Source organism: Sinohyriopsis cumingii, chromosome 8, assembly GCF_028554795.1.
Source record: "Sinohyriopsis cumingii isolate HCF-2022 chromosome 8, ASM2855479v2, whole genome shotgun sequence".
Lineage (NCBI taxonomy): Eukaryota > Metazoa > Mollusca > Bivalvia > Unionida > Unionidae > Sinohyriopsis > Sinohyriopsis cumingii.
Window position 1 is genome coordinate 37336534 of NC_142968.1, and position 12837 is coordinate 37349370.

General features: G+C 35.1%; 1 pseudogene across 1 annotated transcript; it reads left to right on the plus strand.

The window, feature by feature from the left end:
• Nucleotides 1-406: 406 nt before the first annotated feature.
• Nucleotides 407-12537, plus strand: LOC149793303 (cathepsin L-like peptidase; annotated as a pseudogene). The gene is made up of 7 exons (XR_016422548.1): nucleotides 407-537; nucleotides 5423-5528; nucleotides 6327-6485; nucleotides 9177-9300; nucleotides 10034-10134; nucleotides 11279-11549; nucleotides 12303-12537. The product of XR_016422548.1 is annotated as a cathepsin L-like peptidase (transcript).
• Nucleotides 12538-12837: the final 300 nt, after the last annotated feature.

Here is a 12837-nt window from a genome sequence, read left to right on the forward strand (position 1 = left end):
ATTAACACAATTCAGATGAAATGTCAGTATCAACAACTAGGATTTTCTGTGATGTGCCAATGAGTGTTTATAGGAACCCTAACGATAGGCGTACATGTATGTAATAAATCGAGTCTAGTGTTCAAAGCCGGGAAGACGTATCAGTTCACCATATAAATATTCCCAGAGTCATATCTAAAGGGGAGCAGGTTTTGCAAGTTAATTTGCTATACTAGATTATTTATTTATTTATTTATTTATTTATCTGTTTATTTATTTCTAGCTTGATTGTTAAACTCACTGGTTAGTGATCTTGCATAGCACAATTATTTATTTATCACTTTATTTATTTCTAGCTTGATTGTTAAACTCACTGGTTAATGATCTTGCATAGCACAATTATTTATTTATCACTTTTCTCGCTTAGATGTTACGCGTTTTTCTAGTGGCTGGCTTTATGGCCCTAGGGCTATCATTCAACGTTGAGCTGGACGATGAGTGGGAGCTATACAAGACAACATACAACAAGCAATATGTCCAAAAGGAAGGTCTAGTCAGGTAAGACATATATGGGCATTTAGGTTTGTCTCGCCATGTATAATTCCTCCTATTGTATTACTGCTTTCTTTGTCGCTGTTGTCCCTATACGGACATAGAACACAATTAATTGTACTATATGTTCTTTACATTTGTTTCTCAGTACTGACCTTTCCAGTGTGTGACAATCAATGCAAATCATGTTAATCTAAAATACCTTCAAAGATGACTTCACGGTGAAGTTCTTGTCGAAGGTTGACCTGCTCTTTTTTGAGATGATCGACTGTCAACAGAGCAGCATGTAAGGTGGCGCTCTACAGTTTCGTATTTTGCATAGGGTTAGGATTTTAAAGAAAAAGAATTTCCCCGGCTTTCCTCACTGGTTATACTAGTTATTTAAAAAAGACCTTGTATATCTTAGGTATAATGCAAAGAACCTTGAATTCCCTTTATTTTGGTGTATGATTGATGGGTATACTATGGGTTATAATGTATACAGCTTGGCTTTACTTCAGATGTGCACCTTTCAAAAAAGTGCTAGCTCTACTTGGTCATTGTCACTTTCTGAACTTCAGAGGTAAATTGTATAAAAAAGAGCCGATAACTTTTTTACATTTTATATATTTGGTAATTCATTCATTGCACTTTCAGAAGCTGGTATTGTCTATTCTGGCAAAATTCATTTCCCCTATTTTAATAGCTGCTATGTATAGTGTACTTTAGACTAATTCAGGCTGATTTTTTAACACAAGGGAGCAGTCATTTTAGTTAGCAATGTGCTTAAATCATGTAAAATTTCCAAAAGTACAATATCCAAAAGAAATATCATCCACATTACATTAATGTAGCATAGAGGTATGCCAACATTCTCTCCAATGTGCATGTTTTAAATGTGAACTACTTCACCTTACATACGTCACTCTCTCAAAAGTACATATTATCTGGTGAGCGCTCCCTAAACAGAACACATATTTCACTTCCGGATCATCACCACGGCCTAATTACTCACTGTGCACTGTCGCCGAAATACACACAGACAACAACACCCTGAGCTCATATTATCAAGAATAAACAATTACCTTTAAATCGCTACAACAAATACATAAATAAAACTCTTCTATCACCACCATAATGAGAGAGGAAAATATGTTCTAAAAATAGACTAGAACTGACAGGCTTCATCTTTCACGCCAATTTTAGTCAGACTTTTATATTTGCATGCTACACCTATTTCAACTTTATACTTGAAGTCTTTTTGATTTTCTTTGCAAACAAAATACGTGACACCTGTCAGAAAGTATGTAGTGCTGGTGTTCCACAGGGTGCAAGTTTTGGTCCAAGTGCTCTTGAGAAACCAAAACTAAATTTGCTATATCTTCCTTAATTATAGCAATTTTTCAATGCAGTAAAAACCTAAATGTAATAAAAGATAAGCCCTGTCTGAAAATATGTTTGAGAATTACAAATATTGATAAATTAAAATTTAATGCAATTTAAATAAACATTTAAATTTTAAAAACTACATTTTATAGAAAACTTAAATTTTCATACAAGTTTTAAAACACAGTTTGAAAAATGTTAGACAGAAAAGTTGACTAATGAATGGTATTTAAAACAAATGGTTGTTTGGTTCTGTACAACTGATAACATTTTCCCCCGGGGTAGTGAAGCAACATAGCTCATAGTGATTTTGGCAGTAATCCGCAATATGCTTGTCCAGATGCATATAGGTGTACACACTAAATAAATAATAACAGGTGTTATGGTTCACATTTATTGTGTCAAGTACTTAGGCAGTTGTTTCCATAACTAATAGCACATTCAGATTTAAAGTTCTAATGTTTTATAGCAAAAATGCATTCCATTACAATGTCGATAACTACAAAAACTGACAATGGGATAGGAAATTAGCTTCTAGGGAGGCTCTACCTTACTGAAAAATGGTGCTGATCTATCTCGTGAAGACCTAAGCCATGTCTTTGAGGTGCTATATATCAGTGTGCTGATGTGAACTATCTCGGTCACTTATGGCATTATAATGTACACGCACTTATGAAACCTTGCTATCACCACCAGACTACTGGAGAGCTTCCAAGCTGATCCAACTCTAACACTTTGTTCCATATACCAGGCTAGACCTGAAAACATACAATATGTTTCACTTAATTCTAGAAAACAATAAGATCTAGGTAAATGAAATTAAAATGTGTTACATATGGTGATTTCAAAATAAAATTAAGGTTGCAAGCATGGGGAAAATATTAAACTTGACAGAGTGACACTCAGAAATGTGAAGCAATGGCCATGTATTAAAGTGATAAATTCATCCTAAAAATATATGCGGTTTCTAGAAGCATATTTAGCCATTTACAGGTTAAATAACTAATCAGGTAGACAGACTATGTATCATAAAATTTAAGTCAATGTTGGGGCTGTGAGGTTTGATCGTTGGTGCAAACATTAGTACATACCAGTATACAGGTAAGTCAAGTGACAATGTACTAAATTAGAATTTATTACTATAAGCAATCGTATTCATGAAGGAAATAAAAATTTGGATATTGCAAGTGAATACAGCCAAATGTGGTCACACAGATCAACTATAGGTACCAATTAATCCTATATCATCAACTGAATGTGAAATTCTGATCCCCAAAACTTGTAAACAAGGATGGAAATTTGCATATGTGGGACATATACAATGTACTTGTTAAGATCAAATGTGCAAAATAATTCAGATGATCTGTTTGAACATTTATAGTGTACTTTTAAGAGTGTTGGTTACCAATTATTAAGCTCGTTGATTCAATGGAATCAGATATCAGCTGATGTTTCAATACCGTACTCTGTCAAAGTACTAAATTGAAATATGTTACAATACATAGGCATATTCATGATGCAAATAACATTTTGGGATATTTTCAGTGCACACAGCCATAAATGTGCCTTACAGATTCACTATAGGTACAATGTCAGCCTATATGATGTACTGAATGTGAACTTTCGATCCCAAACATTCTAAAGTGCATGGATATTTGTTCATGTGGGGTATGTAACCATGATAAGATCAGTTGTACAAAGTTAAATTCAAATAATCTGTTTGAATATTTATTATGTAATCTTTAGAGTGTCAGTTAAGAAATATTATTAGTAATTAATAATGCATAAAGCAAGATGGATCATTAGAATTCACGTAACATCATATAGGCCACAATGCCGCACTAAACCAAGCAATATATTAACCAAACTGAACAATAAAATGGAATGCATTTTGTGTTCAATTTACATGATTTTGCTGTTTTCTTACATCCAAGGGTAAATATACCTGGGGAAAGCATATTTTTATCCCTTTGACCTGTATTTCATTATCAGACAGTTTAAAATGATTTAGTAGAGAACTTGAATAGGTTCTAGTATAAAGTTTTCATCTCTGTCCTTACACTAAGTACCTTATAACTATGTTTATAAACAATTGCTGAAGCTATACAAGCAGATGTGTTACTCAGGAAGTGACCCCATCATAAACTCATAAATTAACTGCTTGGACCCCTAATAAATAGTCTGAATGGCCAATACAAAATATAATTTTGTCTTCGTGTATTTTAAATGAAGGTCTCATTTTGACTTACAAAGATATTTTCTCTGACAAAATATGACAAATATCCAACATTGGAGCTTGGTGTAGGAATATATAAATTCTGATAACATTTGATATCATTCCAAAAAATATTATATATGTGCATTTTGGGGGGAATGTTTTAGTTTTGTAATTCTTTTATAATTTTATTAAATTTTTAAAATAAAATCAATTTTTTACTTTTAATTTCATTCTTATATTTTCAAAGTCAATATACATAACGTATTCAAATTTCTTGTGTCTGTCATTAATAATAAAGATTTTATACCAATTTAAACTTTACTCCAATACTGCACTGACATGACATTGAATATAATTAATTTTACTATATGTTCTCTACATTTGTTTCTCAGTACTGGCCTTTCCACAGGGTGACAATCAATGCAAATCATATGTTAATTTAAAATACTTTCAAAGATGACTTCACGGTGAAGTTCTTGTCAAAGGTTGACCTGCTCTTTTTTTGAGATGATGGACTGTCAACAGAGCAGCATGTAAACAGAGCACAGATTTTACTTCCAGATCATCACCAAGGCCTTATTACTCACTGTGCACTGTCGCCGAAATACACACAGACAAAAACGCCTTGAGCTCACATTATGAAGAAAAAAACAATTACCTTTAAGTCCCTAGCAAAATTGCATAAAAACCTCTTCTATCACCACCAAAATGAGAGAGGAAAAACTGTTCTAAAAATAGACTGGAACTACATTCCAGGCTACTGAACTGAACTATTAGCACTTAACTCCTCGTTCATAAACGATCGCTTTTTACATTCAGAAAACATCTTCTTCTGCATTTACCTCGAGGATTTCTCTCCGTGAGTAATATACTTTTAGCATGACAAGGTCAGAATGACCTATTTTCATTTTCCACCAAGAACGTTAAAGATATTACATTTAGCTAACTTTCAATGACGCTTTCGACTGAACAATCATGGGAACTGAGGAACAATTATATATCCATTTATAGTAAGTTACAATGGCCTATCGTTTATGTTCTAATGCATTATATCCATTTAAGTTACAGTGACCCGCCTTTCATGTTTTATAACATGATTCTAGCAACAAAGTTAAAAAAAGACATTTTTATTTGAATTTCGATGACTTATATCAATGTCACTTGAAACAGAGGGAGTGGGAGGGTCTGAAGTAACTAACTCTAATGAGGCAGTCTTTACTTTCAATTGAATGTTACAAATAGGACGTTTACGTTGCCAAATACTAAATAATGTTTAAATTCTTGACAACAGTTTTGCTGTGTCTTTAGGCGCTTTATTTGGGAAGAGAACCTAAAGCGTGTCCAGCAGCATAACCTGGAGGCGGACCATGGCGTGCACTCTTACTGGCTCGGAATTAACGAATACGCCGATATGGTCAGTTGTGTGTGTGTGTGTGTGTGTGTGTGTGTGTGGTTATAATCTTTCCTTAGTACACTAAGTTAACAGATTTGACGATTGACGATAATTTATGCCGGTCTTCTTCTCAAAGTTATTGTCATGGTAATGTATTATTTCTAGTTCAATATGAAACCATCGTGTTGTCTTTACGCTTCGGAATATCGAGAATGTCTTAAATTCCGTCCTCATTATCTCTGTCTCCGACTAAGCTCTTTAAATTTGGTTCTTAGTTGTCAATATGATAATTATATGCCCGATGGGTGTTACTTGGATTCCTCGTCTTGGGCATCTGGAAGGGATCAGGTGTAAAAGGCAATAAAAGCTTAATTAAAGTAACAAAACTTAATAATGAAAGAATCATCTGGTATGGTACACCGCTGAAATAAAAGCAGTCGATGCGACATAGCTTCAGCCCTATGTTTCAAGAATAGCTCGTTTTTAAGTTCCTTTCTCTCACACTGTTCACCAGGAGGGGTTGTATAGAGTGTGAGCGAAATTGCAAAACTATGCAAATTTAGCTATCTCAATCTACCTTTGAAATATTTTGTACATTTATAACCTCAGAATAAAAACTCTAATGAACGTAATTATTGGGTTATTTGTGATTGTGAAACTGCAAGTTAGTATCATTGCCTTCTAAACATGCATTTTAGTATTATTATTATTATTATTATTATTATTCATCTTCTTCTTCTTCTTCTTCTTCTTATTATTATTATTAATTATTATTATTATTATTAATGCCATATAACCTCTGTCATGAATCATATTCAGACTAGCGAGGAGTTTGTCAGCACAATGAATGGATACAAGTACGACTCAACCAAGAAAACTTGTGGAAAGTTTACATTCCCGAGTAACTTAGAGTTATCTGACCTTCCTGCAACGGTCGATTGGAGAACGAAGGGTTACGTCACGCCAGTTAAGAAACAGGTGATTTCTTACATAGAATTGATAGATTAACGTTGATTTTAACGTCGAATACAGTGATTGTCGAGATACAAGTAAAGTGTATACTACTTTATATCATGTTATTCCGGTCTAATCATAAGACGATATTTTAAAGTGTTTTCATTGTATCTGATTGCGAAAGGCATTACCTTTTTTCGGTGTGACCTGACCTGAAGTTATTAAGCCTTTCTGTAAAAGCATTAACACAAGCTGCATGTATCAAATGATTAGAGAAACTAATCCAGGATTCCACTACTCCATGTGTGTTTACTGACACACGTTTAAGAGTTTCAATGTATCACCTTCTGTACTATCGCATGCTGATATGGCGTTGAATGTACATTTATTGACCTCATCAGTATCAATCAATAGCGTAAATCACGTCTGCTCATTTCCTACATTACACACTAGGAAGGTCTAGAATGCGGTGCTTTTCGTGACGTAGCAGAATACTTGGATTACGTATCATTCTTCCTTGCTCTCTTTTGTACATTCATTCAGATAGGGATCCGATTTAATAATGACATACTGCTAGTCTGACTTCATTAAAGATTCATACAATAAAGAAACGTTTGTACTCGTATATAAATGCGTTACATATGAGTCCAAATATTGTATTTGCGTTGCTGACCTTTCTTTTATTGTAAATGTGCTTTATTCCGACTACGCTGGGATTTTTACTTCTTTGCATGTACATGTATTCATATCTGACTGTTAATATTACGTAAGCAGGTCAAAAGTTGATTAAGTTGAGCAATTAGTCTCAGTATGTCACGTGGCAATAATGAATAATGGAATAGAATTTAATTTTAAGCAATCAGATAAAACCAGCAAATTCTCATCGCCAAGCCTGTTATTCCGCCCACAACAAATTGATAATTCCCTCCACCATAGCAAATAATAATGAATTACTTATGATAATTTAAAGTTAATAATGATACTGTAAGTCATTCAGATGAAATTTCTTAAAGGGTTGAAAACCATTTTTATGTACAAATCATTTAGTTCAGACAGGAAGGAGAAAAAGAGGATGCATGGGAAAGTGAGAAACGAAACGTGTGTTAAACGTGTTTCAGTTTATATAAATTCTGAAGGAAAACCATCAATTAATATTGTTGACGTTTTATTTTCCATCGGAAGCTATTTGCATATGTTGAGTGAAGATTGTTCTGCTTTGCTGATATATATTCCTGGATAGTCAGAATTAATCAGTTGCTTAATACTATTAAGGGTAAAACTGACTGCAAGCGAAAATCTTGAAATAGAATTGGTTTTATATGACTTTCTCATGTAATATAAAGAAACTGAGAAATGTAATATTGTACACATTCATAGTATTAGTCACGGGTTTAACTGTCCTCCAAATTTGACTTATTGATTTCCCAAGCTTTGCAAGCTACGCATACAGTTCGATACCGGCCGTTCCTGATGACAAGATTGGAGCATCGTAAGCTCAGTCAGTAGATCGTCGATCTTTTTAATCCAATGATAGCGGATTCTATTCGTCTGGATCACCCGAGGTCGGCTGCCCCAGTGCAGCCGGTTGTCATAAATTTCACCATTCTCCCAATCTGACTAAATTTTGAAAGGAAGAAAATTATTGGGTAACAAAGCTATCTGACAAACTATTCTTTGAAATAATCAAGATGTTAAGTTTAAACGACGTTAAAATATTCAGTTTAGAATTAAGGTGTGCCACCTCTTAATTCAGTCACCGAAGTCGCTCGTAATTCCGTTCTTTCTTCTGAGTGCTTCAAACGTAGTGAATGAGAAATTCGACAAATTCTGTTGTTGACTAATAAAATAATAAGAACAACATTCGCACGTGGCAGACAAATTGATCCGATAGGAAATGAAGAGAGGCAGGACCGCTTTATTTAAAGCGGATCTGAGAAGAAAAAGGGTGTATTAGATAAAAGTAAGACTCGGCTAATTATTTGCTATCAGCTAGAGAATTGGAATACTTGGAAGAGCGAACTTGGGATGAAGACAAACCAATCTGCTGCGGATTTCCATAGTAACTTGGAAGCATACAACATGGATCTGTTAAAACTAATGTACGTCATTTGTGCCTTTAAAGAAAAAAATCCACATAAATGCATCATACCAAACGCAAGATGAAAATTGCATATCACATAAGGATCATTTACCGTATCCAACATAACGTGGTGTTAACTTCTTAGGTTTAAAACGATGACGTCATAAAATCTTGTGTTCCAACTTTCAACTTAAATCGTTTGATCCGTGGAGGTCGCTTAACAACAAAGGATTAATTCATACACATGTGAAAAATGGTCAGGTTTTACAGTTCGAGGGAGAAATTAAATGGCTCAATGTGATGAAACGTTGATATTATCTGGTTTGAACGTAACCCAATGATGTTTAAGACCAATATCGTTCAGTATTATTCAGATAATTTGGCATATACGACTTTTTGCACGTAACGGAGGTATTAGGGCTTTATGGCATTATGCAATAGCTGAAAGCATACACTATATCAATGGTGGGAATTTTCCTCTTTAGTGGAATTTCATTAGCTTACATTATACGAGCGATAGGCTTAGAATGTTATTCAGTAAGGAATATTTTATGTCTTATTCAGTGGCTCTGGATGCTAATGTAATGCGTTGAGAGACTGAATGATAACATGATTTCTTTTTCGTACCTCAGCAGGGCCAGTGTGGATCCTGTTGGGCCTTTTCAGCAACTGGATCCCTCGAGGGACAGCATTTCAATAAGACTAAACAGCTGGTGTCCCTTTCGGAACAAAATCTTGTAGACTGCTCAGGGAAAGAAAGTACTTTATTTTACAGTCATTTTGTAGGCATATAATAATAACTCAGATATGTAGACAGACAAACAGACAGACAGATACACGTATACATGCATACGTATATTTATAACATTTATGATTACACATGTCTCAGCAACAACTAGGGGTGTAAGTTAACTTTCACCATAGTGGCGACAACTCCAATTTTGAGCTATTAGCCTGATATGCGGGATGCATGGAAAGTGGCTTAATTCTTTATTTTTATTTTCTTCTTTTTTAATATAATATTTAGGTTAGTTCGGGGCCGGAGGAAGGCTTCGGGAGGGGGAGGAGGAAGGGGGTATGAAGGAGGCCTTATAGATCTTCAAATACACACCGAAAGCAATCGTTAAATTGTCTTTTAAATGCGTGGAATTATTATTTCTCAATATTAGTCGGGTTAGACCTAAATATGGTTTTTTTAAACACATGTAATTTTATCCACGGCAGACAAGGGTGTCCCATGACTGTGGGGGTGGCGGTGAGGAGCATCTGCCACTTGTGCCCACGGAACCACCCACCCCAACCCTTAACCCGGCATTAGCGCTAGTTATATAGATTTTACTTTCAGAACAATTACTTTTTTTTCTCTATCTAAATCGCCATATAAACTGACATTTTTGTCAAGTACGTGATGATCTTGAACGGTTTGAAAGTGCTAATAAAAATGAAGCATTGCAATCCGTTCTTAGTGCATATGATACATTTTTATGACCAGTTAATTTGGGATGCCAAGGAGGCTGGATAGACCAGGCCTTTGAATACGTCATCAAAAATGAAGGCATCGACACTGAAGCATCATATCCATACAAAGCTCAGGTACTCTCTCTGTCTGTCTGTCTGTCTCTCGCACCTGTGTATTTCCGAACTCAAATTCTTGATATATCACCTATCCTTTGAAGAAAAACGTTGGTAAATATAGTTAGTTATTAGCTAAATCTGGTTGGTTAGTGCCTAACTTTCGTAAATAGATACGGTAAAAAATTAGATAAAGCACGTAAGTCAACATGTTTGGTATTTGGCTGGCTAAATTACTTAAGTTAACACGGTTGGTAATTTATTGGTTAAATTATGTAAGTAAACACTGTTGGTTATTGACTAAATTGCGTAAATATAAACGGTTGGTAATTAAGTAAATTTCATAAGTAAATACGGCTGGTAATTGGTCAATTATATATGTAAAAATGAGTCGACAATATTAAGGTTCTGAATGGGATGTGCAGGGAATTGAAAATGTAATGTTGCAAGGAAACCTTGTGTGATTATAGTACTCCAAAAATGACTACCATGAAGTAAAAATATACGCATGTTCAAAAATACTTTTTTGAGTTTGATCATTTTTGGCATTTTCTTAATAAAAGATGAAACAAGAGACGGCGTGTGTGTGTGTGTGTGTGTGTGTGTGTGTGTGTGTGTGTGTGCTTTTAAAGAAACTTTAACAATTTGTAGCTTTAACAATTTGAGTTATATCGATATCTGCAGTTTTAGTTATGTCTAGCACTGGGGCATCATGCCGCACACATCTAGCATCATGTCCCACCCAATCACATTATCCTGACACCAGACCGACCAGTCTAACTAACCTCTTAATGGTAATCGCCAAGCGAGGCAGCTGCTAGTACTATTTTGATGTCTTTGGTATGACTTCCCAGTGGTTGGAACACGTTACATCGTTATAAACTGCCACACTGCAGACGTCGAAGCGATATGACTGAAAAATTCATATAGCTGCCTCAAGAATCTAAATCACACACACACACACACACACACACACTCACACACACACGCCTAATAAATATCGAATACATTGACAGATGCCCGATGGGGACGGTGGTGGGCAGCTCTGAGAAAATATTACTTAATAGTAAGAGGGTACGATTAGACCCAAAATATGCACCTTGTATCAAAAGGTCGGTGGATATTGAGTAGCGTAGCCTTGAGTATATATAATTTTATCTTTCAGACTCTAAAGTGCAAGTTCAATAAGGCGTATGTTGGCGCCACCGAAAATAGTTGTAAGGACATTCAAGGCGGGAGCGAACTGACCTTCAGAAGGCCGTAGCATCGGTAGGTCCCATCTCAGTTGCCATAGACGCCAGCCATACTTCTTTCCAGCTGTACAAGCGTGGAGTCTACAATGAGCCACAGTGTAACCCTCATGCTTTGGACCACGGAGTCCTAGCTGTAGGATACGGAACTCAGGGGGGTCAGGACTATTGGCTGGTTAAGAACAGGTCAGTCCGAATTATGTGTTGCCTTCTTGTGGCCTTTTATTGTCCTGCCTTTTCTACTTTTTGCCTGTATGATCGTCGATCCATTTGTACATATGCATATTTGTGTTGATTGCTTGTTTCGTTTCCTTTATTTGTTTTCCTGAGCTATTGGAAACGTTTGGCAAAAACTTGCAATTCTACCTGTCCGCGCGTGCCTTTTTGTAAAGAACAAAGATAATGTAAATTAAGTTTTATAATCATCTTATTTCGGTTTAAAAAATGACTTTCGTCTTGTATATTATTCGAGTCATTTTACTACACGCTTAGCAATCTGTTTGAACGTAAAACTAAAAGCCTACGAATAACGTGGCTATAGGCTAGCGTCAGAATCGTGTCTTCATTAATTACCACAATCTGTTATCTCGGTGTCGGTGTCATGTGATATAATTGGTGTTGATTTGTTGAAATGCTTTAAAAATAAATAAGACGTATGTACTATTTAAAATTGTATTTTAAACCATTGCCCGTAAAGTTATACATTGTTCAAAACAAGCCTCAATCATATTAAGATTTGTGAAGTGTTTTATTTGATGACACTGCACAACTGGCCGCAATAGAATAAGCATGTGAACACACACACACACACACACACACGCGCTCGAACTACATACATACATACATACATACATACATACATACATACATACATACATAGGCATGTACTTCATAACAAATTGACTTATTTATGTAAATATTTATTTATTTATTTTGCAGCTGGGGTACAAGTTGGGGTATGCAAGGTTACATCATGATGGCCAGAAACAAACACAACATGTAAGGCATCGCCACTAAATCTAGTTTCCCCACAGTTTAAAATTGTTCACTCAAGAAGGCCATTCGGTCTATTTTGTAAGATGTATTATTGTGTCGATGGTATAACTTTTGTTCAACGGAGAACTACATTTGTTTCTCGATCTGTCTGAGTGCATGTGCAAACATGATATGAAAAGCTCGGTTCTGCGATAAATTTATTTTTGTACGTATCCTTTTATACAGATAATAAACGTTTACAGATCAGTATGATTCATTTTAATTTTCCAGTCTCTGAATTTAACAGTGACAATGCAAATTATTAAAACATGTAAGGTGATTTGCATTTTCCCATTCCAGGTATATAATCTAGTGAGCATATAAGAAAGGTTACTTACCAAGAAATTGTCTAGTTGTGGTTGTTGTTTTTACAAACGTTAGAATTGACATTATATTAGCTTACGTTTATCATTCTGAATAAATGAGACAGTTCTATAAC